Here is a 26,485-nt window from a genome sequence, read left to right on the forward strand (position 1 = left end):
CAACGACAAAAATGCTGACTACACATAAATACTTAACTATATATAATATGTCCAATCGGCAACGTTTCAGCCCGGTTGCTATACCTAAACAGGGATTTTGTTATACAGTGAGCCTTCTGTACGTAGTACTATTATTTATTCTGTGACCAGAGTCACAAAAAAGATGTGAACAGTATACTCGTCTGCCTTTTAAATGTTTAAATTCAGTTGCAATTAAGATTTACATCTTTGTGAGACTGCAAACTGGGGTACTAAAGCGTGGGTGACGCGACACAATGCATGTTTGCAAAAGTCACTTCAGAAATGCGTCTGTTTCACAATGTAAGGTGCCACAATCTTATTAAAGTAAATGGTGCAGACATAAGTACTTCCCCCGTACAATTTAGATTTTAATAAGAATTGTCAGCGCAAGTATGTGCAGGTTTTAAGTATACTTGTTTTCTTTTCTAGGTATAACTCGAGGTGGGGGCCAAAAGACCCTCTCTTCTCTCACAGAGTGATGTCCAGGAAGAAGAAAAATATTTAGGACCCCCGCTTAAGTGCTGGAAAAATTGTTCAGCCCAAGACCGGGATACATGGCTACTATTGGAGGAGTCTGTTATCCAGGAGGTGATGCTAAAATAACAAGAGATGTGTACATAAGAACTTTATTTTTGTGTTGCAGAAAAAACATATTAATGCGTATTAAAGTAACTACGCTGAAAATTTTAATATTACTCATAAGACCGGTCGAGTAATGGTGTGGTCAATTACGTAGGCATCTCGTGGCCGAAGGAACTAAATGCCTGCACCGTAACCGTAACTGATAAAAGATCATTCGCACCTAATAGGAGGTTATTGCACCCAACTACAATGTCCTCAGCAATAACTAATTTAACGACGATATTATCAGTAAACACTACTGAGTACTGACCTGTCGGGTTTGAAATTCATTTCAATATATACGAGTATGAAGGTATGTAATAAAATAACAAGAGATAGGTAGCGGTTAATTCGTATCCGTACTGTCAGTTTTAAACAGAAGGCTAAGGAAAGAAAGCATAAGATGAAGAATGTAACAAGTGGCAGTACAATAATTCGAGCCAAATCCCACATTCAGACAATGCAACTAGACAGAAAGGTTTTAAAGAATGTGGACATGTTATAACTCTTTGCTTTAGGCTCGAATAAAAATCATGTATTTAAAGATTTCTTTTTAGGTATTCATATTTTTACTTCTCGAGGTTACTGTATTAGAAAATAATCACTTTTACCTTTATTACGGGTGAAAAATATTTTCCAGGCTTGTTATTATTAACTTAATATGACAATCGACAACGCTTCCTTGTGATCGTCTTTTCGCGAAGTTCATTGACTTTCGGCATCGTTCAGCAAATTAAATTAATACAATATACATAACATAATCGATGGCTAAATGAGTTCCATAAATATGTAAATTGTAAATTAAATTGAACCGGGTGTGTATGTAAGACATGGATTCTTATTTTAGAATAATAATTTTTAAAGGAAGTTTTGTAAATTTTCTTCGGAGAGCAGGTGCTGATTAGAATATTTGATAGAAAATTAAAAAACATACTGATGTTTACATATTAATGCTTAATCAATGATAATCATATATCAACTGATTTGGTTATTGACACTCCGAAAGCTTTTTCTTAAATGTGGCTGTGGTTTACATTCATACAATAAATAAAATTTGTTTTACAGCGAAGTATAAAACCTCTTCTCTTCGCAGGAAATCAGTTAAAAAAAGTAGACTGGTTATACAATAAACAATAATATATAAGGAGGGACGCGCAGTTTGGCAGTATCACAGCACAAGTAACTTTTGTGCTTTTGCTTTTTTCTTCCCTATTTGTGTTGGAAAATAACTTTAAATATAGCCAACAATACACAAGAGCACTTTGACATTTCCCGACTATCTTTAAACATCCCATCCTGTTAATATAATGTAATATCTATTTTTAAACGCATAAAACAGCACTTGTATGACGCTAAATAAAGGCTCCCTTCAAAGCTATTTTAAGAGTTGCTCATTTATATTATCACGATACCTTATTACAACGAGATAAAGTCTAAAATTATTTAACGTTGTTTATACCAAACAAGGCCACAGACCGCATTCTGCCGCGACGGCAAGTGACCGCCATAAATGGAGTTAAGTGAATTACACTCAAGTGTTAGACGGAACGATTACGCTGAGAATACGAGTGCTCTGATTATGGCTTTGCTTATGAGAGTAATAAGAGCTGTTACAGTAGAAGCTGAGTAAAAGTATGATGCGATGCTTTAGGGCTGTAAAACTTCAAAATTTACATTGTTCTTAACGTTTTTAGAATAAACAGTGATTGGTATTCCGCTAAGGCTTTTTTTAGATTTGATTGATATTTAAGTAAGCACGATAACTAAAGAAAGGTTATTTAAGAAACGTTATTATGAAGTCGAGAAGTTTTTAAGCTAACATAATAAATACTATTGACTGCAGGGTATTTGTATTTACCATGTTTGTATGTATTCGTTTGTCTTTAAGGATATATTAACAAGTGCCTTTAAATAAGCATTAAATGTAAGACCCGTAAATTTGTTGTAAAATTTGTTAATAACAAATATTACAATGTAGTTAGTGGGTTAACAATCCCATTTAGGTACGGGTCTATGACCCAAGTCCACATTATTTTAAACGCGTGTTAATTTCTAGAGACAAGGATTTTAAAACTGCGAAACATTTACACTTACTTGAGCCTCTTTGGCTCTCAGTACTGTGGTATACCAATACCACTGAAGTGACGCTAATGACGCTATCAATATCCGACTGAGTGACTTGCGATAACTGAATTAATAAGACAGAAGTGGGACGCGCGAGCTGTTTGTCTGTTAGTTCAACCTGCCTTGGATCTGAATAGCAAATCCAAATTCAATACTTGTGGAGAAAGTGGAATTTCACAGAAAAACAAGTATGGAATCTTATCCATTCACTCCATATGTTAAATCACTATCATGTTAAAAATGTAAAACATTCTTAGGTTCAACATTCTTGTTGTCGAGTGGTAAGTATGTAAGTAATGCAGCAAATAAGTAAGAAGATACAAAAAAAAAAGAAGGTACAACATTACAGAACATAAAAGGCTTAAACACCTCTAATCGACAGCTTTCAAGACATATGTTCAAATAATATTCGAAGACACATCCAGAGAACAAATTACTACGTAGTTTCAAATCTTTGCTGCTCAGTGCTCTGTACATATCCTATCAAAATTCAGTCGTACGAGTAAGTATAGTGGAAGCTTTAAAAATAGTACACTACAGTAATGCACAACGAGTGTAAGTACTTTGATTTTACAGATTACCTCATCCATTGTTAGTCACTACTCGCTACATCTTTCGGAGAACCTATTAAGTCTCCATTTGGACTTACGACAGGATTCGATCAATGTTACGTACTTACTCATATAACCAGTCATTGATATCACCCTTGTCGATAAGGTATCGGCATTCTTGCCGGTGCAGTATAAATAAATTAGAAAGTGAGTAGGTATTACAAGCGCGGGCTGACTGGTTGGAGGTTGTCGAAGACCCCAACCCTAACACACGGTAGGTGCTGTCAGTTTTATTTTACGTTGTTAATATGTTTCATACAAGTTTCAAAGTAATAGTTACATAATCCATTGTTTCTGAACTTAAGAGGTAATCGAGTCCGTAGGTGGGCGTTTTCTAAAATATTGAAAACCTGATTCTTTCAAATCTGGACATTCTTGGGCTCATAATTCTACTCAGAATAGACAGCATTCTCCATCCTGCCATTAAAAAAAGATGATATAATGAACTAGAAGATAAATGTCCATTCCATTCACGTCACGTTTTACGTTTGGGTAAAAAAAATTTTTTTTATTTGTTGATGCGTGATTTTCATACAAATTTTTCGGACATTTTTTTATCATCAGGATTGAATATGCTAGTGATTCTGAGTTGAAAGACCCCAAAAACACCAGGCTCTGTGAGAATAAGGTTTTCAATATTTATTTTAGAAAACGCCCCGGTACCAAAAATGACGCTTGTACGTATTATTTTGATTCATTTTAAATCGGGATATAAACGGTCTCTAATAACAATAAATAAAAAATGGTCTATTAAACCTAAACCTAAGCTGCTGCCTAAACCAACTAGGTACCTAGATATTTTGGCAAAGCAAGTTTATTTTTCAACTCACTAATATTTGAGTTTAAAAGATATTGCGACTAATGGAACGATATCGGGTGATCGGATCAATCAAGTTGATTAATTAAGATTGAATGTGTAAAGGTTGTTTAAGTATAATTAGTTTCGCTAGCAATGTGAGCTATGTGACTACGAAGTGAGAGTGATTAATTGGTATAAAGGGTTTTAGAAAGTGGTTAACTGGTTACTTTTCATTTCGAATACGAGGAAAGTAAAATACACGTGTTTTCTGAAAACATCGTACTAACGGTATGAAATATCCAATGTAAAGTAAACCCTAAGTGGCTCAACAATTAAAGTCCGTGACTGTACCATAAACCACAAGTCATCATTAGGTTTTACATCAATCGGAACAAAAAAACAAAACTAACCACAAACACTTGTAGAGTGTACCTACTTGTAAATTGTTATGATGTCAAATGTTATCGCGTGCGTTTGACCCGTTCAATATAAACAGAATTTATTGACTGTCTGATAAGAGCTACAACGATCTAACTACCTTGAATTTCAAAAAGGGTGAAGCGCCAAAATGTTTATAACTTCGAACTACATTTTAAAACAATGTAGGTACCAGCTACGCCTAGCTTAAACAATCAACTGCATACTAATACCAGTGAACAGAAAGGTGTAACTACCATGTATTTTGAACCTAAATACGGCATTTTAAACAAGGAACACTAGTTACTAAACTGGGCCAAACGGATTCGGATTTACGGAAAATTCCTTAAAAGTTCAGGGTTAGTCGTCATTTAGTAGCCCCCAGGCAAGATTTGATGCGGAAAAATAATATATCCTGTCTGGGCATTGCTATATGATATGCTAAATAATTGTAATATATAAATTATTTTCACGCAACTCAATTAAGCAACTCAATTGTAGTTGCTCTGTTACTAAGTCAATAAAAACTTAATAAAAAGTTATAGACTGCTGCACTCTGCTGAATACAGAATCCCCACAAATAAATAGAAGTTTCCCCAGTAAATAGTGCCATAACCGTAAACGATTGCAAAAATAGCAAAGTATGTGGATTGAAATTGGATTTTGATTCGCAGAAATAATTCGAATACCAAGCGAACTTGGCAAATTCGATTGAATTTGTATTACTCACGGAACCGTTGCCAACTGCTCCACGTGTACTCGTATCGAGTGGGACTTACCTGAAATAAAAAAAAAGGATTTTAGCATGACGTTTGCAATAGTTTTCAATTTGTATGAATTCGAGAGAATCGTACAGAATGGGTTCATAAATTATTGTATTGTACCTATTGTATTGTGACCATTTTGACTTGTAACCTTAGCGTTATAAATATAGTTTTGTATTTTTATTTGTAAACATATACAGTTCTTATTATGTCTGTACCTACTTAGCTTTTTATACTGTGCTAAATTATTATTTTTAATATGTCTATGTCAGCACATAATAGGCCGAGAAATGGAAACGAATCTTGCTTTTTGGACTTCAGGAGCCCTAGTCAAGATGACAAACGTACATCGCCATACGCCAAACGAAAAGAAAATCTGTATCGGGTCAAGTCACGTGACTATTTCCATTTAGAATAGAATAGAATAGAACATTTTTATTCAACATTTTAGGGTTTGATTGTCATATTCGAAATCTAAATCAGCAGTACGAGTATGATCAACATTATTTTTCAGTACGACAATCCAGTTATCTTTCCTTTTCTGAGCTGAGAGCAACAAACAAGTGCCAAACTGAACGTTTTCATCCCTCATGACACTCGTACACGTATTTGTCCATGCAACATCCATTCATCCATTCCATCCATTATCCACATCGAACTACTTGGATTGCTTCCAACATGAATCAAGAATCAAATGTTTTATTCGTGATAAACTTAAAACTAAAATTACATACATAAGAATTTATAAAATAGGTAGGAGTTAAAGTTTACCACGAAAATGGTCTCGCCTCAGCATAATGCTGACCCGAAAGTCAGCGCTGATCTTCCGGCAAGACCATTTTGGGCCACGATCGCAGCCGTACGACACGGCATATGTTTTAATCGCTCATCAATTGTCTAAGTCCCGTGACATTTGATGGAGTCTCATTAAAACAGTATGTAAACATTGTTCCCTAAATATCTGCTGTATTTCAGGATGCAGTAGTGCCAAATGGCCAACTGAGTAATCTGGGCATATTCATAACGCTTTGAAAACATATCGCATAGATAAACCAGCATAATAGCGACCTTTAACTCCCTATGCCAGGTGTCAGTATAAGCATATTTTTAAAAAGCGCAAACCATAAATAGGCAACATAAAATTCGCAACTTTTAAATAGCCTCAAATGTTGATTTGACCACTTGAGAATCCACCGTTAGGAAAACGTCAAAAGAATGTACGGTCCAATGAGAACGGATCCATAAACGGATCCTCACACCTCTTCATACCTCAGCACTGGTTGATACGCGCGCAACACGGTTAATTTTATTTGGGACCTGGCTTCCTACCTTTGGCCTTTTGGCCCCCGTAGACAATTGTTCTATGAGCAATGTGCACACTGGCTATTAATCCTCGCTACTGCAATCCTTATTTCTAATTTTATTTTCGATTTAGATTAGATGCAATGCTTTGTGAATAAGATAGTCATTCGTAAGCTTTAAGGTTGTAAGTGTACATTTATATCCTCATTGGTGTAAATTTTTGTTTACCTAAATAAATTGAAAAAAAAAAAAAAAAAATGTAATTGGTAGTTACGATGTTTTGAGAATAGGACGATGCCCAGCGCACCTTATATTGTTGATAAACAGAGCATAATGGATTGACGACATGTTTCGTAGCCTTGACCTAAAATAAGCTACTGATAGGTCAATAAATCTAATGCGTGAAATTATTTGTCTTTACCAGACTTGTATTGAAGAGAGAGTAATTTTCAGTTATTGGCACAATAAAATGACAACTTTTAACATTCCTATCATTTTTAAATTGCTTAAGTAACTCAGACTTGAAGTTTTTTCAATCCAAATTGACTAAGTATTATCAATTCTTTGAAAATGTCAATTGTATAAATAGTTCGATAATAAAAGAAAAACATTGTCAAAAATGATCAACAAAATATTATAAAATAGAATATTGGACCTTGAGAAATTATCACCATAGCGATAATTATAATAGTGTTTATGTTTAGCATTATTACCCTATGATAAAGTTATATAATAATAACATTATATAATTTGTTCGCAACTGATAATGAAACGTATAGAAATAAATTAACCTTCAATCACGTGTTGCGAAATCGATCTTTGACATCGAATCGAAATTAATCGACTTCATGGTACAGTCACCTGAAATACTCGGAGGAATACACACCAAATACCCGTTACGCGTAAATGGTTTGAGCCAGTATCTACAGGTATATCGTCGCCTAGTACCCATAGTACAAGTTTTGCTTAATTTGGAGATAGGTTGATCTGTGTAAAATTGTACCCAAAAAAAATATTGAAGTTAGTTCAGGCCACTACGAACGAGTTTCATACAGTCAGTGGCTTATTATTAATTGTTTAGTCATTGTGACTGGATATCTGTTTCAGAGCATGATTCAGATGTAGACTGAGATCATCCGATACGAGCCATTTCAAATATCGACACCTATGACTAGTATTAATAAATGTCATTCATTTGTATCAATATTGATGCAATTTCATAAACTAATTAAATATGAAATATTTACGTAAAAATAAAATAAACGGTAGAATAAATATTAAAAATAGCAATCTAAATAAATTTTTTATTTCTTAATGGGATTGCTAAGAAAACACTTATTTAAAATGATGCATAATAATGGGCTTGAATTTAAGCAAGTTTTATATTTCAGTCACTCAAAATAATTTAAGTAAGTACCTATGTAAATAATTTATTTCAAAGTATAGTAATATTTATTAAATTCACAGTTGGTTTAAGGTTTTTTATCAATTTAAATAAAAAAAAAATATCTCCTGGGCTGAATAGAAATAATAAAGTCTATTAGGTATATTTAGTAAGAATGTTGGCACAACAGCATTGGAAACTTTTTCTTATCGTTCAAACGAAGAAATTAATTTCTATTTACGAAGCCCGATTTTTAAACAAAACATTAATTAAATAAAGAAAAACATGTTATTCGTATTGCGCCAAAGCAAACAATTTGGTAGGGTAAACTACCCAATGATTGGCACAGATAACTGCCTGCCTCTTACACTTATTTTCGTAAGAAAGGCACTACTACTGCCGCCTTCAAGGTGCCAACACTACCAACCATTGGCGAGTAGGCGTTCCTAAGGTACTTTATCATATTTAAAACTACAATTAGAAAAGACATACTTGTAGACGAAATCGACACCTGACGTAGATAAAGCAAACAATAGGGAAGACAAAAACGTTACGACTTAATTAAGAACCCTAAATGAGTCGCTGAAGTCCGTATATGAAACACACCTGTGCTAGACCAATGTTGGACAATGCATCGCCAAACTACAAAGTACCATCAGACCATCACGCTCCGCGATTGTTACGCCATTTATGGTCCTAGCTAAATTGGTTATTCCATACTATAAGATATGGAATGTCCAATTTAACTAGAACCCTAAATGGCGTAACATTCACGGAGCATGACTGTACATTATAGTCAAATGCCCAGGGGTGGCAGAGTACCAGGCACAACACCTCGGTTCGCCGGGGTCTCTCCCAGAAGTCGTCGGCAACATCAAGGGTCTGCTAGGATTCTTGGTAGAATTGGGTTGGCAAAGAGTAGAGCGACCTCGTTTCACGCAAAATAGGCATAATATTTAGTTGTCGAGTTGCGGAAAATGCCCAGAAGCACTAACTAACTTTAACCAACTGGGTTGGCAAGAGTAGTGCCGACAACCCACCACGCAAAATAGGCGCAATTTTATGACGTCGAGTTGCGGAAACCAAGCCCGCGAGTACCTATAACCTATTTTGGTCCAATTTGGTGCTTGGGATAAGCCAAAGATTGTCACTCAACAATCTTTGGCAACAAAGGCAAGTGTAAGGCGACAAAATGCTTAAGCTTGAGTGAAAATAATCGATCCGATGGGGTAATAAATACCCCACAAGACACGATGATACGACATGACACAACACGATACGACGATACGGTAGAGATGACACGACGGAAGTGGACTCTTGCGAGCAAGAAAACTGATAAAAATATTACCTTTTTAGAACGTCCGGTGGGTTTGAATATTCCTAATTTCCTACTCGCAAAGTAGGATCACATTATCAATTACATGTAGGGCGACATTATTATCAAGTCTTCAAGATGATATGATAAATAATGCTTTGAATTGATTAAAAATTAAAACGCATATATCAAGAATTTAAGAAAATTACTAAGTCAAGCATCTCTTAATTAACATTGACGAAAGTAAAATAAAAAAATACTATTGTTCAATCATCTCATGAGGTTCTATGTTCGATGCACTTAAACTGGGAAACCCTGATATTATTTGTATTAATATAGCACTGCACTAATGACAAATGTTAGCTCAAACGTTATCAGATAAGACGAAGGTCAAAAATGCAATGATGCGAAATGCGCAATAGATAGCGATAGACGTGTTAATTATACATATTTCTCGTCATAGGATAACGTATGTGCATGAAGGGCGTTTGTGACGAGTAAAGAAAACAATTTACATTATAAAGTACAGTACACAGTACCATCGCCCACATTGTTAAGTTGTACATCTGTGGACCTTATTACAAAAGGCATAAATAAGGTCCACAGATGGACAGTTAAGAACGTTGCTTTTTGTACACTACCTAAGTACTATGTATCTTCAATCTATGTTTAGCTACTACATATCTGTAAAAGCGTCATTAACAAAACGCTTAATATCCACTATTCAGTAATCGAACAATTGTGGCAACTAGGCAGCTATATACTTATATACCATAGCGCTTATAGTTCCCCAAACTGCGTACTTCGCACATATTTACTTATCCGACGTAGCTACGTCGAATTTCTAAGTGCTGGCTTTCCGTAGATATCTTTCCAAGAAGATGTTTATATTTATATTTACACTAAACCTTTACTTTATTACCTATGTTGTAGAAATGAGATGCCCTAAAGTAAGACTGGATCTACTATAAGTAGCTATATGCGTAGTGTACTCGTAGCAACGTTCCTAATGCTGACCGCTTAGGAACGGAATTCGCGTCCAACTTAAGGATTATATGAATTTGTATGGAATTTTGAATATCAGTGTTGAACTTCCTTCAGTCAAACTTTTAAATAGATGAATAAAATCTTTCAATATACACGTAAAACTGAATAGATTTTTGGAATTGGATTCATATTAAGGCTCGATTTTTCACTAACACTCGCATTATTTGCGGCGGCTTATATTTATTGTTGAGCATACAAGTCAACCCCATTGAACAAGGGGAAGTACCTACGGATCGCGCGCTGCTCCAAATTTTCAACACACCCTGTTCCAGAAAGCTGTAACTACGCGATATGCTAACAAGTAACAACCTTTTAGCTCGTAAAAATGCCACAGAGGTGTGACCGTGTTCCGCGAATTGTCCGGAATTCCATTTCAGATCCGGTTCGAAGGACCACTTCGTGAATGATAATCAATAAAGGTTGTACGGTGATAATTTCTGCATTTAATAATTATCATGCGCATTCCAAACTGACGGAAAGCAGTAAATTTTGTGGAAATGCTATATAAAACGTTCCTGTTTTCATTGGTAAAAAAAAAACACGATTCAGAAGAGTTATTTTTTGCAATGTGTTAAAAAATATCGCGAAAACCTTTAATAGCGAATGTACTTTCTTTTAAATATAGTACCAAATTTTATTTAAATATTGCCATATAAAAAATTTTGAAATTATATTTTTTGACGCCAACCATTAAAACCAAGACCCTTAGGCAAGGGAAGATAGGCCCTTGACTCTTATAAATGGATTATATGGTCCGTATTTATTTAAGTTACTACTTATATAAAGGATTATAATAGTAAAAGATGACCTAATCATTTAATTGATCACGATTACAGTACATTAATAAGGATTACATACCAGACCATAGTGAAAACACGTGCGAGTCGGTAAAATGTTTGTCAATTTACCTACTGGTATTACCCGATATCTCAAGAAAGGATAAGCTGCTGACCAGGCAGTTTTTTTCCCTTATCACTGGGTTTAAAAGTGAATGGAAAGTTTTTCAATTCTTTCTTATTGGAAAGGTAAGAACATTGGCAGATCGGGTGCTTTTGCACGAAGTATAAGTTCTCACTGAATCGTACAGTAAATCTTTGTTTAGTACGGCCAGCCTTTTGTGTCGAGCTAACAAAATTATGCAAATCAAGCAAGCCTCCCAAGTCCCAGTCATTTTGGCAGCTTTGAATTTGAAGTCTTCTTTTATTTCATTGTAGTTCGTAAGACTACGGGTCACTTCTGGATGAGATTGGCTCAGGACCGGGATAAGTGGCGTACTCGAAGAGAGGCCTATGCTCAGCAATGAGCGATAAAAGGCTGATATGATGATGATGATTGTAGTTCGTAATTTGATTTGAATTTGTCGAGTTTGAGGTTAGAGGAAAAAGCAGCACCAAATACTCGTATTATACGTCAATTGGACAAATGCTGTGCGCTGTGCGACATTGAAGAGCCCCATCACTGAACGGAAACGCTTATCGGCCGTGGGCGTGACAACACTGACAATATAAACAAACTCTTACACAACAATACACGCGTGTAAGTGTTAGTGTGACGACCGAGATTGACCCTTGTACAGTTATAAAGATAGAGGTACCTATAAAATGTGCATTCGTATCTAGTCTAGGGGCAAGTTCAATACGTTCGAATGGCGGTGCATGAGGCGGGCCAGTCTATGACGGTATATACAAACAGCAGCACTCTTAACTGTCCTTCGGTAGACCTTATGCCTTATGTAATAAGGTTCACCGATGGACAGGTAACAGTGTGGGCGATGATACACAGATCTGTGAAGATAATACAAGTACTGATAACCGGTCGTATGTCGTATGATCCAGGCGAGGACACCACTAACGTCACATCTCTATGGACTAACCAGAATTGTCCGATTAGTATGGTTCGCCATTGCCGGCGTCGCTATAGAGTTCAACAAAACTATGAGTAATTTCCGAGTTGTAATTGATTAAAGATGACTGATGATTATTGAAGATGACTGAAGATGACTAGTACATTAATTCAAACAGTTACAATACATTCATTTAAATTCCAGTGTTTTAGAAAGACCAACCAATCAAGATATTCCTTGAAAGGTATTTCCTATTTGTAGTCAATACAGACATCAGTTTTCCTACTCGGGGAACAATATATTACCATCATATTGTCTTTATCTTATTTATACCCTTAAAGTTTATTTTGTCTAAATTTGATTTCATCTTCTGCCTCGAATTTGAATAAACTATCCATTTAAACTCAACTTTCACGAAGATGAATATTTTCTAATCAGAGATAACAGAGTCTACTTCTCAAGTGTTCTTAAATCTTGATATTTAGGTAGACGGTAAACACTTAAAGTTAACGTTAAGGAAAAACCGTGTGTGTAAATAAGTGATATCAAATCGATACCTATTCGCATATTCTCCCATGATCTCATTTTGTATTCGAGGCAAATGTAAATTTAGTCGGAAAACAAAATCCCCAAGCAGGCACAAAGGCAACATCATGCAGGTTTTGTGGAAAGAAAGCGGTTTTAGAAAACACGAAAAAGGCGTGCGAGTCAAGCAATAATAGGCCCTTTGCCAACGCTTTAAGGATCGTTTTGATAGGCAAAAATGTTGTGGCCCCGGTGTACGAAACATTTGAGGAACCAGTAGATAGGGACCTTCGAAATCAACTTTATGGAAATCGACAGATATGATGGGACCTAGAATTAGTAAGACGGAAACACATCATTTATTTACATAAAAGATATATAACAGTGGTACTACAAAACTAAATTAATAACTAGCTTAAATCTAAAATAAGCCCTTGAGGCACTGTACCAAGGATGCTGGCGGCATTTCCGCGTTGTATCGCAATGCTGATACGTTGTGCGAGGAAGCTGCCAGCTCTAGTTACATCAGCTAGACGCTTCGCGATTTCTGCAAACAACTTGTGCGCACTAGGACCCCATGGACCTAGTTTCAACTAGTTTCAATTTATAAGATTAGTTGGTCATATTTAGTTAGGTAATTTAAACGTTACAATGAAGATTATCAATATTGTACATATTTCTCAAGCAAGCATCCTAGTCAAATTTAATGTCTACGTAACACGATGGTCTTCCCCTATCTCTCCTTCTATATTTCCTTCCGTAATGGTTTATAAGAAGTTGGCTACATTAATTATTCAATTATACACTAAATGCGGATTAAATGAAGCAAAAACCTTCGTACATGTGTATCGTGTGTCAGTATTATCAAGTAAACTATACCAAGTATGTATAATATATCAGGGATTAAGTAGGTACGTATAAATTCTTTAGATTTGTTGTTTTTCACTTTTTAGCAATTAATCTTATCGCAACTTTCTAGAACTGGAAAATCACAAGTTACAAGTAGGTATTACAAGTTAGCACTTTGCTGTCTATGTATTAATAAAAAAATATAAGCAGTTTCATTATTGGAATCGTTACAGAACAAAGGCTTGTTTGATTATGCATATTCTTCCTGATTTTGAGCTAATCTAAGTATTAGTAGTTATGAAATAAAACTATGAAAACGGATTATATCGCGTATATTGAATTTATAATACATCCCGACGTTTCGAACTCTTTACAGCGTTCGTGGTCAACGGGTGTTTCATGAGTAACTATCGCGGTAACCGAAGACAATATTATTAGTAGTTAGTTAGTACTGCATGAACTTATGGAGTAGTGACCAACGATCGCCTGAATGTCGTCAACTCATCTAAGATGCGGGTTAAAATAGCTTAACACTAAAATATTGACAATCCATTTCTGTTCCTTTGTTTTAAGCCAGATTGAATGGATTTGGACCAAGCGTAGAACGAAATTGATAATGGCAACGAAAAAGTTGCATTGAAATGGATTTTGGTGGCTTATTTTTTATAACGAAAGCATTCAAGAGTTTATGATAAATAAATGGTTTCCTTTTAAGGTTATCTTCTCCAGAATCGAATTCCCAGGAAGTAATGGAGGTTGCGAACGGCGGAAATCCAAGTTTGGTTTCAAAATGGCATTTCGCTAAAAAAATCAAGAGACCGGTTCGCTGCATTTATAATCATATTAAAGTTATCTGTGCGTTGAAGCAATATTATATTGATCAATATTGATTCAGAACTGTTATCTGATACCGTAATTTGTCATAAGTTAAGACAAAATAGTCACCTGTTTCAGAGAAAAAGTATTTGACAAAACCAAGCTTCTGCAAAGCAATAAAACATTCTTTGCTAACCGACGTTTTCGTGGTTAGCTGCCACATATGTACTATAAGTTAAGAGGACAGCAAAAAAGTGTGTCAGGAAGACGTGACGTCAATACTACTGTCCCATATGACAGTGTTAGTAATAAATATAGGCCCAAACTACAACTCCGAAAATAGACTTACCGGAACGTAAATAAGCCTTGTTTTTTTCCAAAGTCCCCAAAGGCATTGATGGAGAGAAGTCTAGAAATAGATTTCAAGGATACAAACGTGGACAGATTTTATAATACTAGTAGAATTATACCAGATATTATCTAAGAGCTACTTAATAGTCTATGCCTTGCATAGTAATTTTGTTGATTTGCATATAAATAAGTATACCCTCCTTAGACCCAAGGTCCTACCTATAGTGCTTATTCAGTTCGATGAAATTTAAATCATATTCAATTGGAACAGTCTCATTTCACTGCACTAAAGGTTCAAATTTCAGTGGCACATTATGGATTTTTCATTTGTATGGCTGGGCCTTAGGATACTTACATAATAAAATTCTAAACGAAAACACTGACATCGTAGATTTTACCATGGGAACTCGAGAAAACATTCAGTAAAAAAAGGAATTTTTAGTAAGTATATAATTCTACAGTTTGGGAGGTCACGGCTTTTTATGATAAAAAAAAAAAAATATTAATTCTTCTTGTTAAGTAAATGTATAACTCAGGTCACGTTAATCTAGATAAGATGTAGTATCTCAAGGTGCAGATTTCTTATCGACTCATGTCTTAATAAGTTAAACGTGGGGATTAAACAATCGCCATCTTATCACGTATCTTCTAATCTTATGAGAACGCCTGATAAGTACGTTCCCTTAAGGTGTCCACTGATTATCAGTCCGCCGGACGATATCAGCCTGTCAGTTAGGACAAAAATTTGACAGTTCCGAAAAACTGACAGGCCGATATCGTCCGGCGGACTAGTAATCAGCGAGCAGCTTTATGGTAGTGTTAGGTAGACTCACCGAGTGGTTCAGGGCCGGAGGTTAGCACAGGGCCGAATTCTGGTTCGTAAGACATGTTTTTGGAATACCATTTAATAATTGTAGAATCATCTGTAGCTTTGCGATGACGGATTTCATTTGCAATGTAACTGGATTAGATTAGCAGCTACTGGTACCAACGTCAATTCTTGGAAGCAGGTTCAAGGATAGGGGTACAGTTAGTAACAGTTACCGGCTCTAAGCAGCATTACGCCACCAGGAATTCGCAGACAAAAATGCCTATCACGGGAGATCACCAAAATGTCTGGAAACTTATTGCTGCCTATCCATGAAGACCTGGACAACCTCAAAAATAGCCGACTGAAGTCGCGAAATCCACCAGCCAAAGCGTTCCATACACATAACCTGGCATGGAATGATAAACAAGCGTGGGAAAAAGAATGGGAATCCCAGTAGCAGCATGTAGACAAAACTATCTTTGAGTTTACCACACAGGAACGGCCCAAAGGATTCAACGAAAGCCGACAAACATGGTGTGCATTAAACCGTCTAAGGACTGGTATCGGCAACTGTGCGTACCTCTGGCACAAGTGGGGGTGGAGCGAGTCGGCGGCGTGCGAGTGTGGAGATCCGAAACAGACCATACATCATATGGTATTTCAGTGCCCTGTTACCAGATATAATGACCCAGTTGAGGATTTTAAAAATCTAACAGAAAGCGCGAGTTTGTATCTGCGGAATTGTAAATTTTGATGTTAAGTTTAATTTAAGAAGTGTGTGTATTGATGCCATACGATAAATAAATAGTAACAAATAGTGACGACCAAAGGCCCATAGTGTCCAAATATTTGGAACACATCCATATTCTTATGGTAACAAAGGTGTGTTACGATTTACGATATATTTGACCCTTTGGCCGTCACTATTTAATTGATGCCGATTGTGCACTCAGGAAAGTGCTGATAAGAAGGAGTAGGTATGCGGGCGATTAGGTCGAACATCTCGGGGCAAATATATTGCCCCAAGAAAAAATATGATCGATTATTTGCCGCTGCTGTATGTTTTTTTTTTATACCACGTCGGTGGCAATCAAGCATACGGCCCGCCTGATGGTAAGCAGTTACCGTAGCCTAATAAAGTAATAACCAGTGGGTTATCCCACAGGTCACTTTCTGACTATATTCATCATAAGACGAATGCTATATCTATAATTTCTCACGTCATAAACGAGACCATAGTACGCCTTGGTCTGTGTTATTACACGTTACACTCACTACTGTAACCTCTTAACACATCTGAATGTGTTTAGTTAGGTTATAAGCTTTGTGTCGCCCAAATAATGTTTAGTTTTCAGTTTATTAGATTTATATTTATGTTAGCTTATAACACAGGGCGGACACGCTATACCTCAAAAATCACTTGCGTTTCTATGTGTGAACGGCACGTCGGTACACGCGGCATGCGTCATAGTGTAAGTTGCTTAAAAATAGTACCGGCAGACGGCCGTCAATCTGCTGTCGCGGAGCGAGGTAATTCGAGTTGGGGCGGGCGGGGCGGTGCGTGGCCGTTCTGTATGAACTACTTATTCTGTGCCTATAAGGTATTTGCAAGGAATAAATACCTTGTGGCCTTCATTTAAATTTAAATAAAATAAAAAGCTACCTACTTCAGATGTCAGTATACAGGTACCTAAGTTTAGGAAATCACTAGCATGCTTGAAACTTAAACCAATAATGCTTGAGAACCTTGAATAATGCTAACGGGATTATTTACCAGACAACCTTGTATTGATAATGGCATATATATTTAAACGGGGGTATACGTAGTGTTAATACGATATGTAAATGATATTATTCAATATCTATGCAAATGTTAAGGTCGAAGATAAATAAAGCAATTATGCTATCTAATCAGATTCCACACAATGTCAGATAAAACCCTCTTCATTAACTTAAAACTAATTCAGCCCTTTTCTTGACCTTATTTGACATTAGCTATAACACAAATAGTGGGGATCCGTTTAGGGGCATATTCGGTATCGTGTTCTGATTAAGATAAAGTAGAAGAAAAGTTTTTTCGACCCGTCCGTCCGTCCTCAGTCTATTTACCTACACGACACCAGTTTTATAACCAGCAACGTCACTTTTGACACTAAAAGATCAATTCCATAACAACAATTCCAGGTCAAATTCATAACCTGTTATTACAATCAGAATACGCCTCAGGGTTACGACATAAGAGTTACTATACTATTCTTTAAAATCTACCAAAAAATATCTTCTAAAAATAACGTTATCGGCGTGCTATTGGTTCTTCCCAATTATAATTAGGCTGACGGAAAATACCATTTTTGCTTTATATCCGAACTTCGACCCATATTACAAATCGAAAGTCAAGTGCCGTTAAATGTTAAAATGATATTGTTGTGTTTACCCAAACCGCGGGTCATGTAAGTCATGTTTATCCAAATTATAATTAGTTATTTTGCACTCAATGTCAGTACCGAACGTTGGTATCAAATTCCTATAGAGTTAGACCAAGACAAGTTTGCAACGGTTTTGATAGCACACGCAGTGCAAGTGTTATTTTAAACGTCAAACTTCTATGAAATTATGACGTATGAATAACACTGGCACTGCGTATGCTATCAAAATCGTTGCAGACTTTTCTTGGTCTAACTATCTGTCGCGTTAAATGATGATTCCTATGAATTATTAAAATTGGCTCGTTGTCAAATCATTTATCTTGGAATTGTATCTCCTAAATAATTAAGGATAGCTGGTGCACGCATTCAGGGAATTGTATGGTCTAGGGAAGAGTGGATGGTACCAGCTGACTAAATCAGGTCACGAACAAAACCACCAATAGATGGATTAGGTCAAAACTGGAGTGGATGGGTTACCTCACGAATGTGCCAAGGCAGCCAATACAGGAGAATGGCGGCGTGTAGTGACACTCGTCATCAAGCGCTAAAATAATGACTACGACTAGTACGACCACTGTCAAGAGAGAAACGAAAAAAGAAAAAGAAAAAGCCGCGCATTAGAAGAATCAGATGGTTCCCAATGTTCTTAGGTATGTCCTGGGTAAAGCAGGTATAGGCATTAGGAAGATTAGGCCATAAACATAAATCTGAAACTCATTTTTCTTTGGGAACATAATTCTGTACGACCATATTGAGGAATCAATCAAGATGATCTTACCTAACATGTTTAGATTTTGTCCTTTCGCCAAAATTTTCCAATTATCGTAAACCGCAGCGTACTCTCATCTCGCAACATTTGTTTACACTCAAGTCTGGACATTTACGAGTGATTGAGGAAGGTCGAACAGAAATAGATACAGGTTAGGGACAGAATAGCTTACCTAGCGTGCAAATTGTCATACGTGACGTCATACTAGAGGGACATGTGTGATTAGCTGTGACGCAAACTTGTGGATGAAACAACGTATGCCTTAACTGTTCTGATAGATTTGAAAAAGTTAAAAGGCCTTTGGGCGGTATGAGCTTGTATTATAGATCTTTTGGCCACATTGGAAACTTGTATTGTGTAAAAATAAGGTTAAGTACTAGCGGACCACCAAAATAATCTTTAATGAAGTAAAATTTATAACATTCGTTAGGAAGTCCTTTGACTTGTCAAGATCGCATTTTTAGTCTCGTTAAAGTAATAAAAACAGTATTCGAATTGAAACCTACGTTTTCAGACAACCGTACGATGCATTATTATGTCACCCTCATTACAATACATAAGTACACGTGTTTATGGTCTCGTTTTCGCCCTTGATTTGTTTGTATACATTATACGCTACATACATATCCTAAACGTTATTACTGCTAACTTGGAAGTGTAATGTGGTATTCCTTGGCTTATTGTAATGAATATATTTACCTACGTTAATATGACCACGAAATGTTTTATACCGCTAAAAGAGCAAGATTCTACCTGTTCTTACAAAAAACACTTCATTGAAATATCTGTTGGGCGAAACCTTGGACATAAATTTGATTACAATGTTTGGACCATGTCCGTCTTTTAAAACTAATAGCGCTTCACAAAAATAGAAAAAAAACCAGCCAAGTGCGAGTCGGACTCGCGCACTTGGTTCCGTGCCATTACGCAAAAAACGGGAAAAAAATAACGTTTGTTGTATGGGAGCCCCACTTAAATATTTATTTTATTCTGTTTTTAGTATTTGTTGTTATAGCGTCAGCGTGTTGTAGTTTGGTGTTGTTGTTACATCATCTGTGAAAATTTCAACTTTCTAGACATCACGGTTCATGAATCATGAGATACAGACGGACAGACAGACAGACAGCGGAGTTTTAGTATTAGGGTCCCGTTGTTACCCTTTGGGTACGGAACCCTAAAAAGCATTTACTAAAATTCTACATCGAGAATAAAAATAGAGAAATATTTTATTATGCATGCATGTCAAATTTACATTAAAAACAACTTTTTATAATCTGACGCCTGCGGTCTAAAAGGCGTAGCAATTCGATACACGAGACTTTAAAAACAGTTTTTTAGGACATTTCGGTATAAAACCATCAATGGCATGTGAATTTAAGTATCATATAACAAGGTCGTGCAGCATTCCAGTTTTTGTATAATCCCCTTTGAACAAAACAAGTTTGCAGTGCTACTGAGTAGGTATTAGGTGTGCAAATATGTCTAATATTTATGTCACTTACATTGAGGTCACAGATGAAAGTGAAAAATTTGTAGGCTTGTGTTGTCATTTGTGATTCCTCACGTGGAAAGCAGATTATGAACTATAAACTGATATAAATACATACATTATAATAGATGAACAAAAACTTTCGGAAATATAACCTCAAGACAGTCAATGACACGACAACGAACAAAAAATCTCCCAAAGTAAGTTAACAAGTAATTAACATACTTATTTGGAAAATATAAATATAATCAAAGAAAAAGACATAATCTAAACAAGAAGATAAAACCGGGGATAGTAATGGCAAAGAAGGCATTCACTACGAAGCTAGTGCAATAGCACTTATTGCTGTGTCATAGAGTCGTAATCGTTTGACACGTAGGTACGTTAGTGACCCACTTGCTAATAGCATAGCATTTTGTGTATGTGGGGCAAAGCTTAGCTTTATTTGGCATAAAACTTCATGGGCCTAGATGTAAATTTCAAGACGGCGATGTAATTACATTTAGTTTATGATATATGTACATATAAATGTCCCGTCAGTAACCATAGGCTATTATAGTTTACGACAATGTTGTACTTAAATAGTTAATAAAAGAAGCCAATCATTGCTAGTACTTAGTGTATACATATACATCTGAAAGTAAAAAAAAAGTGTGAGCGTGTAATCTTTACGCGCGATTGAAGTAAAACTTCTTTGACGATGACGTTGATCGCTATGTTGGCACTTTGACGTGTGTCCTATTGTGCGTGTGTCACTACTGAGCGTTACTTCCGTCTGAAAAAAAATCTGAGTTGCCCTCTAGTCGCGCCTAAAGAAGTTTTACTTCAATAATAATCGAGTAGGTAAAGTTTTGTTTTTGTTTAGCACCCTCAGTTTTTCAGTCAGTCAAAAATCGAGCCTTTGTGACCTGAGCCATAAAAACGAATTTAAATCTCATACCATTGTCATATTCGACGAATAGAAAAACTATCCCCCTCTTAACAAGATTAAAGGACAAAAACAAACTAACCAACGTCTTCATTGCAAATTCAACCTTCATCCTTCATCTTAAAGTTTATTTTAGAATGGGGCTTTGGTTTAGGGATCTTTGGCAGCTTACGTGACTAATCTCACGGACCGAAATGCGTGCAACTGCTCACGATCCGCCAAAATGCGTAATGTTGTGTAGGACCATTTCGTTCTAAACGGTTTTGATTACATCGCTTGTTGGAGCGATATGGTTCTATAGAAGTTTGGCGGTGGCTGTATATTTGTTTAATCGCATATGTTAACCAATATTATGCGAAGCAGGTAGTTGTGCTTTCTCGCTTAAGTTATCTAAACATTAAAAGGGCATCATGAGCTATGTATAAGATTCTGAATAAAACTTGACAGTTCCAACAACTTAACTATTGACAAGCGTGTTATAATAATTATCAAGTTATGTCAGTATCAAGTAGAGTATGAATTCTAAGTAATAACGGTTTTATGTTAATGATTTGAGTACCTATAGGCGCCAGTAAGCGTGAGGTATGTTAATTGATTAATTATCTATTTATATATGTCAGTAACAGTTCCGTTACATAGATACCTACCTACTGAGAGACAACAGGAAAATTGAAAATTAACTTGTTATTTGAAAGATATGTTCTTCAAATGTTGTAAAGTTTACTAAGAAAGGAAAAAAAAACCCGGCCAAGTGCGAGTCGGACTCGCCCACCGAGGGTTCCGTACTTTTTAGTATTTGTTGTTGTAGCGGCAACAGACATACATCATCTGTGAAAATTTCAACTGTCTAGCTATCACGGCTGATGAGATACAGGCTGGTGACAGACGGACAGCGGAGTCTTAGTAATAGGGTCCCGTTTTTACCCTTTGGGTACGAAACCCTAACTAGGTGAAAATTGGGGTGAAAAAAATTACAATATATACGGGCGAAATCGTAACAGTAACAGATTTACCATATACTCATATTTAGTAGAATATGAGTGAATCTCTTGAACAACAACAAACAATGAAACACATCAGAAATTGCAGAAGCGTCTGGATTGTCGGAAACCGGTATGCTCACTTCGCCGTCTCTAGACGCCGGCATCTTTATTTACAATACCGATTGAAGTCGGAAAAAAAAGGATACGTGAATGGAGTCGCACAGGCCGCACTACAAAAAGGATTATAAACGTTTTCTTCTTTCTTGGGATTGTTATCATCATCATAATTTTAAGAGCGGCTCTTGTCGGTGGAGTAATCGCCATTCCGTTTTTCTCTCAGCCACTGTTTTGAGATCCTGATAGGTCACTAAGTTGATTTTCTCTTTAGCTTGGTCCAACAATGCAAGTCTCGGTCTTCCTCTGCCTCTCTGTTCTATTCTCCCTTCAATTATAGACTTTATGTAAGTATCGTGCCGTATCAGGTCCAACATGCTTCCCCTTCTGTTTTCATTCGTTCTCAGCAGAGATCTCTTCTCACCGACCAATTCTGTTCTAATAACTTCTAGCGAACATTTTTGTTTTTGCTGAATATGCCGAACCGCAGCCAAATAACACTAGAACCTACTAATAGTGTTGTGTTCCTGCCGGTGAGTAAGGTTGCCAGAGCTCGAGGGAGAGGAGTGTTAGGGTCGGCAACGCGCATGTAACTCCTCTGGAGTTGCAGGCGTACATAGGCTACGGAGACTGCTTAACATCAGGCGGGCCGTATGCTTGTTTGCCACCGACGTAGTATAAAAAAAAATGCACTATGTACCATCACCAGGCATCGTAAACTGTGAGCGAAATCCATTGAAATGACGTATGACAACCAGTTACAACCCTAGTACTTCAATGGATTTCGCTCGCAGTTTACGATGCCTGACCATCACGCTCCGTGATTGAGCCATTTAGGGTCCTGTCTAAATTGGTTGATCAATACTTACGCTATTGAATATCCAATTTAGCTAGAACCCTAAACCTAAACCAACGGAGCGTGACTGTTTAGTATCTCCTCACGAGAGTTAAATCGTATCCACGACATTACATGTCTGTGAAGTTGGCATAACAAAGTCTAGCAGATCAAGTTTTTATTGGAGTTCTATTAGCATGCACCATAGTTCTAGAGTTCCTGATACTTTTTAGCAATAGTTCTGGCGTTTTAATCGTAAAAAGCAACACTATGGAATTTCACAAAATGATATGCTAAGTTCACACACTAGCATATCATTTTGTTACAAATGGGATAAAAAAAATATCCTAGCCTATACACATGGTAAAAAAGAGTTCTTGACACAAAAAAGGCATCTCTGAGAACATTCACTATTTTTTTTATCTATTATTGTAATTATATGATATGCTAAGTCCACACATGCTATGCTGATGTCATTGAACAACACACAGACATATATTTGGTTCCAAACGAAAGCTCCTGCTCTATTGTTTCTCGACGACATATTTGTAATAAGTAGGGTAAACTCGCATTATTTGGTGACACGCCTAATTCGGTGATACAAGTTTTGAAGCATTACACCGAGGAAAGCTAGTGAATTAGGGCCTTTTAAATGGGCCTCATGGCAAAGCCGCCGAAGCCGTGATGTCCCATTTAAAACGCCCTAATTCACTAGCTTTCCTGGGTATCATGCTTCAAAACTTGTATCACCGAATTAGGCGTGTCACCGGTGTCACCAGTCACCAAATAATGTTTACCCTGCTCTGAAGGTGTGAGCAACTTAGAAATTTGATGTGTATTCATACTAGCTGCTCAGGTTATCATAAAATAAAACCCAAGTGACAGGTATTCCCTAGCCTGGTATACATACAAATTGAATCATCAGCCGATGCAAGTAAGTGCAATATATATAGTTTATATTTACTTCGATTGTTGTAGTTCTGAATCATGGAAGTGATTCACAAGAAACGTGTCGTGTAGGTACCTATAAATATTAGTTATAAGATAAGAAGTATTTATTCAAAGTAATTGACTGAATATATAGGATATTTGGAACATAATGATTTACAGATACAGATCTTTTATTGGTAAAAATAATAGTTATTTGTTATACAAGGGTGCAAAGTTGTATTTTACTCGCGAGTGTGGAATTGAAACACGAGAAGTAAAATACATTTGCACCCGTGAGTAACACAAAACTTTTCCCCTCACTATAGCAAGGAAAGTGCAACATCCACACGCGTTAGATCATCTTCATCACTGGAATCACTAATTTTTTTTACGGCAATACGATATTATAACAGAAAACTCTGGAAGTTGTGTATTTTTACGTATCGGAGTCGGCGAGAAAATTTTTGTTGACAATGTTGACATTTCTGACTATGCGTTTTGAAATTGCATCGACTCAACTTGTGCGTTCAGAATTACATTCAACATCATTTAACAACAACATTATTTTTTATTAGATCCTCATACCATTTATTTAATGATAATTAATATCGAACGAATCATTATCATAAACGATTTACGTTTTGTTATCTGTCAAGCTACTTAAACACGCTCCATCCAAGGTCAAATTACTTTCCCCACTAGTGGATAAAACGCGTTTTTCCCCGCTTGTATTGAAGGATAAAAGACAACTTTCCGAGCTAGTGAGGGGAAAAATACATTTTACAATTCATTCAAATTCTTAAGAATAAAATAAAAATAAAATTAATATTCACAATAATAAGTTGATAATTTGGAAGAAGTTACGATATGGGATCAATGATCATTACACATACTCGGAATGCTTATCTACATGAAATCAAATGTAGTCGTACGGTTAATCTCGTAAATAAACAAGGATTTTCCTTTAATAAATATTTGAATACGCATACTTTGTTCGAGGTGTGGAGACAAATGTACTTATTGGCATTTGCTGAACATACTCACAAACGTGTAGCTGCAGCAAAATTCCGAAAAGTTGGGAAGCTCAAGGGAATTTCCAGAAATAAGAATTCTAGAAATGGAAATTTTCCCCATACAAGCATGTGAGAAGATTAATGTGGAAAATTCTCTATTTCGCAAACTTCCGATGGTAATCAGTAAACACTTTTACAATGATAACATTGAAAACCGATCTTAACGTATAGTCGCCATCAGATATGCCTCTATTGTCAGGGCGTTAGAGTGCGTGTTCAGATATTGTGAACACCTCGGCCGCTCCGATATATCTGATGGCGACCGTATCTGGCCCCAAATACAAATCTAATCACAATCTTGTCCGTCATGTGACCATCTAGATTGCAGCTGTTATCAATGCGACCACAGGATTTGCGGATTCAGACGACTAAAGCTATCTTATCGTATGTAGATGATTGATATAGCTCTCATACTCGACGGAACTTTCTAGGCTTCGAAATATTATAAACAGTTGATAAGTTTTAGAAATATGGCTTCGTGGACGTGGTAAATATTTCTATAAATAATAATATAAATAAATATTAGGGGACATCTTACACATATCAACCTAGCCCCAAACTAAGCAAAGCTTGTACTATGGGTGCTAGGCGACGATATAGATAAATACATACTCATATACATAGAAAACACCCATGACTCAGGAACAAATATCTGTGCTCATCACACAAATAAATGCCCTTATCGGGATTCGAACCCAGGGCCATCGGCTTCACAGGCAGGGTCAGTACCCACTAGGCCAGGCCGGTTGTCAAAAAGTTGTTTACGATGAACTTTTTAAGGGTAAGTTCTGTAGTAAAAAAAAAAGGCTTTTACTAAAGCTAGCTTTTAGGCTTTTGCTGTTTTTTTTTTGCTTTTTCTGCGACAATCAATAACTTTTTTTTATAAAAGTTGAACACGCCAAAAATGGAACACTTTAAATTTCAAATGAAAAGAAAAGATATACGAGTACTATTTACCCTCTCTACCCTCAAGTTCAAGCCTCGGTTTTCCTAAAATTGCAATAAAGGCATAAACTATACAAAAGTTCAAGTTACTTACGTGTAATGTCTATCATCATGTCTATCTCTACTTCGTAACGTTCACCTCTGATGTTGTGTGATGTAAATTACGAGTGTTATGTCACTAAATCATTTCAGTGATGCGTCTCTACGTGTCATTGCGCAAAACGACATGTGGTCAGATGACTAATGACTTTCTTTCTTCCTCGCGTTATCCCGGCATTTTACTACGGCTCCTGGGAGCCTGGTGTCCGCTTGACAAGATGACTAATGACGAAATGCCATTTGTTTGCGAATGAAATTTGCTATAGACTTGCTTCTGTATAGTGTATTTGCTAG

The 26,485-nt window shown here is 36.3% G+C and overlaps 1 protein-coding gene across 3 annotated transcripts in view; it reads right to left on the reverse strand.

Annotated features, from left to right (window-relative positions):
• The window catches only part of LOC134745367 (pre-mRNA-splicing factor ATP-dependent RNA helicase PRP16-like), a 111,845-nt gene that overhangs the window by 62,946 nt on the left and 22,414 nt on the right, over nt 1-26,485 (reverse strand). The gene's annotated exons all lie outside the window — the stretch shown is intronic.

This window comes from Cydia strobilella, chromosome 11 (genome assembly GCF_947568885.1).
Source record: "Cydia strobilella chromosome 11, ilCydStro3.1, whole genome shotgun sequence".
Classification (NCBI taxonomy): Eukaryota; Metazoa; Arthropoda; class Insecta; order Lepidoptera; family Tortricidae; genus Cydia; species Cydia strobilella.